Source organism: Dysidea avara, chromosome 10 (genome assembly GCF_963678975.1).
Source record: "Dysidea avara chromosome 10, odDysAvar1.4, whole genome shotgun sequence".
Taxonomy (NCBI): Eukaryota; Metazoa; Porifera; class Demospongiae; order Dictyoceratida; family Dysideidae; genus Dysidea; species Dysidea avara.
In genome coordinates this window covers 8,260,381-8,266,441 of record NC_089281.1, presented here as the reverse complement: position 1 = coordinate 8,266,441, position 6,061 = coordinate 8,260,381, and positions in this window count along the sequence as shown.

Below are 6,061 nucleotides of genomic sequence, written 5' to 3'. Positions count from 1 at the left end.
CGACTGTAGTACTATAATTATATGTAACATCGCGTATTTTTTGTAATTGTGATTTTGTAATTTTTACAGGGTTTGTTGTTGTGTGCGAATGTTTGTGCGTATTTTCCGAATGACCTAGTCCGAGTCATCATTAGTCTCGCGTGGCCAGACCCTTTTTTTCCCCCTGCGCGCTTTAGTGCGCTCGAGGGCGAGTGCGCTACAAGAAGGCGCGCGATCGACCGCAGGAAAAAAGGGTCTGGCCACGCGAGACTAAGTCATCATGTGGCGTTCGCCTTGACAGTTACTGGGGACCAGCCCAAAAAATCACTTTTTACATTGTGCCATAGATACCTATCAATGTCACATCCCACCTCCCCAAGTTGGGCAGAAGTGGGGAATTGCAAACAAACTCCTACCCCTGTGGACAACTTACAGTGACAAATCCTCTCACTGCCTGACCTGGGTAGGTGGGGCACATGACATTGATAGGTGCACTACGGGGGGTCCGCCACTTTCTCGAAGGGCGTACGAGATTTCGAAATCACAGTGATTTCTCTGAAATCAATGATTTCAGTTGTGATTTCATGATTTCAGTTGTGATTTCGTGATTTCAATTTTGATTTCATGATTTTCATGATTTCACCATGGTTGACTCTCATGGAGCTAGAATAGGTCCAGAGGCTTCGTCATCAGTAAACTGGATGGTAAAAGTTATATTATCATTAGAGTCTAGTTGGGAAGCAAAGATGCTGGGGCCATAGCCGGCTGGCTGAGATGATTCCAGGCCGAGTTCCAGGCACCAGTCGCGGCACCAGTAGTGGTGATGGTTCGTGGTTGTGGTCGTACGGTAGTGCTGATGATTAACAGGCAAGCTAACAGTGTAAAAAGGCTGTCTAAAACTGGATTTAATATGCTAGAAGCCGTCCCAGAACTTCGTGCATAAGCTATATTCTAACAAGGGTGAAAAATAATAGGCGTGGATGAAGGATGCCGCACTGGCCTGGTTATATAGCTAGCATTTTAATGAGATTTTTTTACGAGGCAATCCACAACTTCTCTGGCCTATCAATACCATTATCCTCTTAGCCACACAATGTTCAACTAGACACCACTACCCTTACCACTTCATCCAGGTACATAGCTACATGAACTGGCATTCCTTCTTTCCAAGAGCTGTCATTGACTGGAATAATTTGCCAATTTCAGTGATTGAGTCAGAAAACATAAGCATATAGTTACTACATACTTGTGCTGTAAAGTAAAAATGGTATAGCCGGCATTGCCTTTACTGATAGATATAATTAAGCAGTACTGTTGTTATCTTGTGTAATTTTTTTTCCTTGGAACATTACTCACTCCTTGGCACATCGGCATGCCCAGTAATATAATAATAAAAGTAGCTGATGGTGATGCATGTAATTAATTAAGTATATTGGAATTGGCCATGGGTACTATTACATGCATGGTTATGTGTCACCCGTGGGTCGGACCGTCCACATGATTTCAGTTACACTTTTATCACTGAGTCATGATGAATTTTAAAACAGTATCTTTGGTAGGTAGATAGACTTGGACTCAATCAGTAATGATTAAGTAAGTGTTCTCATACACTCAGCAAAATTTATGTGTTATACACTGTTAGCTCCGTTATCATACACACTGTTAGCTGCGTTATCAGTTCTTCAGATAATATAATGCTAACCAGTATGATGAATTGACAGCAATGAATATACCTGCAAAATTTAGCAGAACTCATAAACCTTATACAGCACAATGATTGTATTCATAAATAGCTATTAGCAAGAAATAAGAATGTATACCTCATCTGAACAATATGTGATTTAATCTGCATGAAGCTGACTTATGCAGAAAGATAGCTACTTGTATGTACTACATACCAGTTTGATAATACACAATAAATTAGATCGCACCTGAAAGTTGACATGAACAATATCTCTGCTAACATCAGTAACATGCACATCCCTTCCTTCACAATGGTATTGGAAACTGGAATGACGCTCTGTTAACAAACCTGATCTCATTTCATATTGACTAACAACCACAGTGGCAGGAAACACTCTAGTACACAGTCGACTGATCATCCATGGTCTTCATTGTGTATGCTGGGATTGTTTTATACAAAATGTTTGCTTGCGAGTTGTGCAAAGGTGTTTAGTGGGTCAGCTGAATAAGCAGAATCATATTATGTGAGCTATTCTTTGAAAAGTTGCATCTAGTAGCTAGTTACTAACCAGTACTGACATACATGCTTTCTCAGTAGACAATGCTGCATATTTGCCCTGAAGCTAATATAATGCTGGAAACTACTTTCTTTGCAAAAGTGTGCTTATAGTTTGCAGCCCTACCCGTTTCATCATTAACCCATGCAGTCATGTACTGTCACTTGTGGCTGCGAATAGAGCCTAAATTGCTAGTTAACACTTAAAAGATTCCGAGATAGATTCTCTGATCACTCGTGTGGCTCCAGTAATGGAAGCTTTTGACCATTAGTGGACTCAGCTTGGGCTGTAAAATTCAAGAGATTGGCAGCCGAACCAAGTGGTTCAAGCCTTTAAATCACTTCTGTTATGTTCCAATTAATAATATCGCGTCATTCAATGCGTCCGTAATTTACGGAAATATACGGAGTTTTACGATTTTCGTTTTCAAAAGTGTGATTTCTTTTGAGTGTGTGATTTCTTTTGAGTGTGTGATTTCGTGATTTCAAATGTGATTTCTGACGAAACGTACGAGATTTCAAGAGTGTCGGACCCCTCGGTGCACTATGAGTAGCTGTACTGTCTATGATATGGTACAACGTAAAAAAGTGACTTTTAATCTCATGCACCTTAACATAGGCTTGTGGGAAAACACATCATTCAGGCTCTGTTTGTGTGCGTGCGTGCTCTCCACAATGGCGGATCCAGGATGGGGCATTTGGGACAAATGCCCCCCCCCCCCCCCCCCCTTCAAGAAATTGCATACAAGATCAAGATACTCTAATAGAGCAGTCAATTACTCTAATAAAGCAGTCACAATGTTCATGAGGCAGTGTAGCTTACCTATGAAGTTATAAATAGGATTTTACATAACATACGTGATATAATATATTTGGTAAATAGCTATTCGTATTGTCATGACCTTTTTGTTTTTCTTCAACTTTTTTCAGCAAGGTGCCCCCCTCTTTCCAAACTCTGGATCCGCCCCTGCTCCAGTGCCTAACTGGTAAGGCAACTAGCCAATCCATCAAAAATTGACATTATATATAGCCCTATGAAATGTCTGTTTAAGAGGCAAATACAGTGGAGAGTCACTAATATGGGGGAGAGGTGTTCGTATAATTGAAAAGTATGTAAAATCAAACATCTATATTCAGAGCTTTGTTTAATTACTCTTATAAAGCATACATATTTTTTGACAAAGTACACTAATTAAGTAGTCACTTTGGTGTTTGGATAATCAAATGTTCATCAACTCTCCACTGTACTGCAAATACTTGAGTGCTCATTTTGGCATTCAGATAATAAAATTGGCACTTGAGTACTCATTAAGATTATTCAGTATCACTTCATGTCATGAAGGCATTTGTCGAAGGCCGTAGAGTTTAATTTGTTGAATTTAATTGTCAGAAATCAGAAACATACTAAACAGGTACCAGTTGAGCACCTAGCCTTTGGTACAACTGGTCATTCAAACAGCAAATTATTTGCTAATCAAATCAAAGCCAAAGCTACCTGTGTTATAAACAATAAGGGGACAGGCTACCATATATCATATGGATGTACTGTGAAATGCACACCTGTATACTGGCCCACACAATATGCATCTTTTGTACACCCAAAGCACAATCACATACACAAATGTACACATGTACACAATGATGTACACCCCTGTACGTGGATACACACATCTAAGTGCACAGTGCACCAATTAACCCTGTCCACTCATGTACACACCTTTGTACAACGATGTGCAATTGTACACATCAGTGTAAAAGGGTGCATTTGTGTACAAGTGTCAGTGTCCATACAAGGGAGTACGTTAAGTGAACAAGGATGTACATTATACATGAGTGTACTTCAGTGTGTTTACTGCACATGGGTGTACAAGGGCATACATGGGTGTACTTGATGATCACATACACCTTTTACACTCATGTGCAGGGGAACCCAACAAACATCAAGATCGAGATACTCTAATAAAGCAGTCACCCTAATACAGCAAATATTCACAACCTAGCTCACAAAGAGTTGTAAGGCTTAAACATTCCTGGATAGCAGAATTAAGCCCTTAATAGAGTAGTCATCCTAATACAACAGTCAAATAAATAACACTGTGAAATCATTAATCTCAGAGGGTCTAATTCTCAAAGAGTTTCTGACAAAGGGGGCATGCCCCAGATCGGCATGCTTCACATGCTAAAGTATGCCTTCCCTATATTACCTAGCTAAACTATTATGTAGCTAGGCCCTGGCATCACCAAAAGTCTATACTGATGTGTACAAATGTACACGCTAACACATCATTGTACATAACAATGAGTGTATGACAGTGTGTACAAGGGTGTACATGTGTGTGCATCAGTTGTATACTGGGTGTATATGAGTGTTTGTGGGTGTACATGAGTGTACTATATGTGACCCAGTCTGGGAAAAACGGTCTTATCACCTATTTAAAAGTATCGAGAAATGCCGGTTTTAAGTATTTAGTGTGTTGTAGCTTGCCAATGGTTGAAGCAATGTGTACCAAATTTTCACACGTTTTACACCAATTCCTTACCTTCCACAGCATCCACTGTGCAAGTAGCCAACAACTAAGTTTCTTGCCATTTTAGATAGTTGGTTGACTGTATCAAGCAAGCTGCAAAATGGGTGGGGGGGACCTGGAAGGTGGGCAAGATGATGTTCAAAAATTGAAAAGGAAGGTGTAGGGATGAATTAGGCCAAGTTTTGGGCCATTGAGGTCTCAAAATTGGCTAAAATGAAAGGAAATCCACAGCAGAGGTACTTATTCAATACCACAGAGCTGTACAGTCATCCCCAGGCTGAGCTTGGGAAAAGCAGCCAGCAAAACCAGACCACTCAAGTCTAGCTGATTTTGATTGTGTAATTAGATAGTTTATTCATGTAGCTTTGTGTCCTGGGTGAAAAATCGAATCTGCTGACATGGGTGATATGACTGGTTTTCTCAGAATTGGGTCACATATAGGGTTTACATAGTACACACAATGCAAGTATCAGTACATCAATGCATGCGCATGAGTTTCAGGGGTGGATCCGGAGGGGAGGCCTTGGGGGCTGAGGAGGAGTCCCCACCCCCCACCCTCCCCATTCACTTTACTTGATCAATATGCTGAGGATTGTAATGAAATTTTGTCTTAGCATAATATGATCACTAATAATACAAATACCCATAAACCCACCTTATAAACATCTTTCCAAGGCATTATCAGTGGATTTATGCTAAAGATTATACAAGGACCCGGATCAGCATTGGAGGTGTACACGAGATACTCTAATAGAACAGTCACCTAACTACTCTAATAGAACATTCAGTGTTAGCATAAAAGTTGGTCTTGTTATGGAATTTTTCCAAATCTTCCTGTGCCTATACATACAATGAAGTGCATTGCTCTGTTTTAAAGGCTTGATTCATCTACTTGTGTAGCTATTACCAGTATCAGTATACTTAACTAGGGCATAGCTAGAAATTTTAAGTAGGTGAGGCAGACCTTGCAGTGCTTATGAATGATACATGCACTCTAGTATATATAAGTACATGCACTCCAGCTAGGGGAGTCTGGAGGCATGAATTTTTGAAAATTAATAGTTACAAGATTGAATCTGGAGGTAATTTTTAGTCATACTATTATGGCAAAGAATGCACATATGTGACCGGGCCTGCGATAATAGGGCATGTGGGCACAAACTACACCCCGTCACATAACAGGTCATATCTCAGCAATGAAATACAAAATTAGCATTCTGTATAGCTAAATAAATCTGCTGAAAAAAATTACTTGGACATAGGATGGTGGCATAAAGTTCTGAGTCATGAAAGTTTGAAAAACAAGGCAAATTTC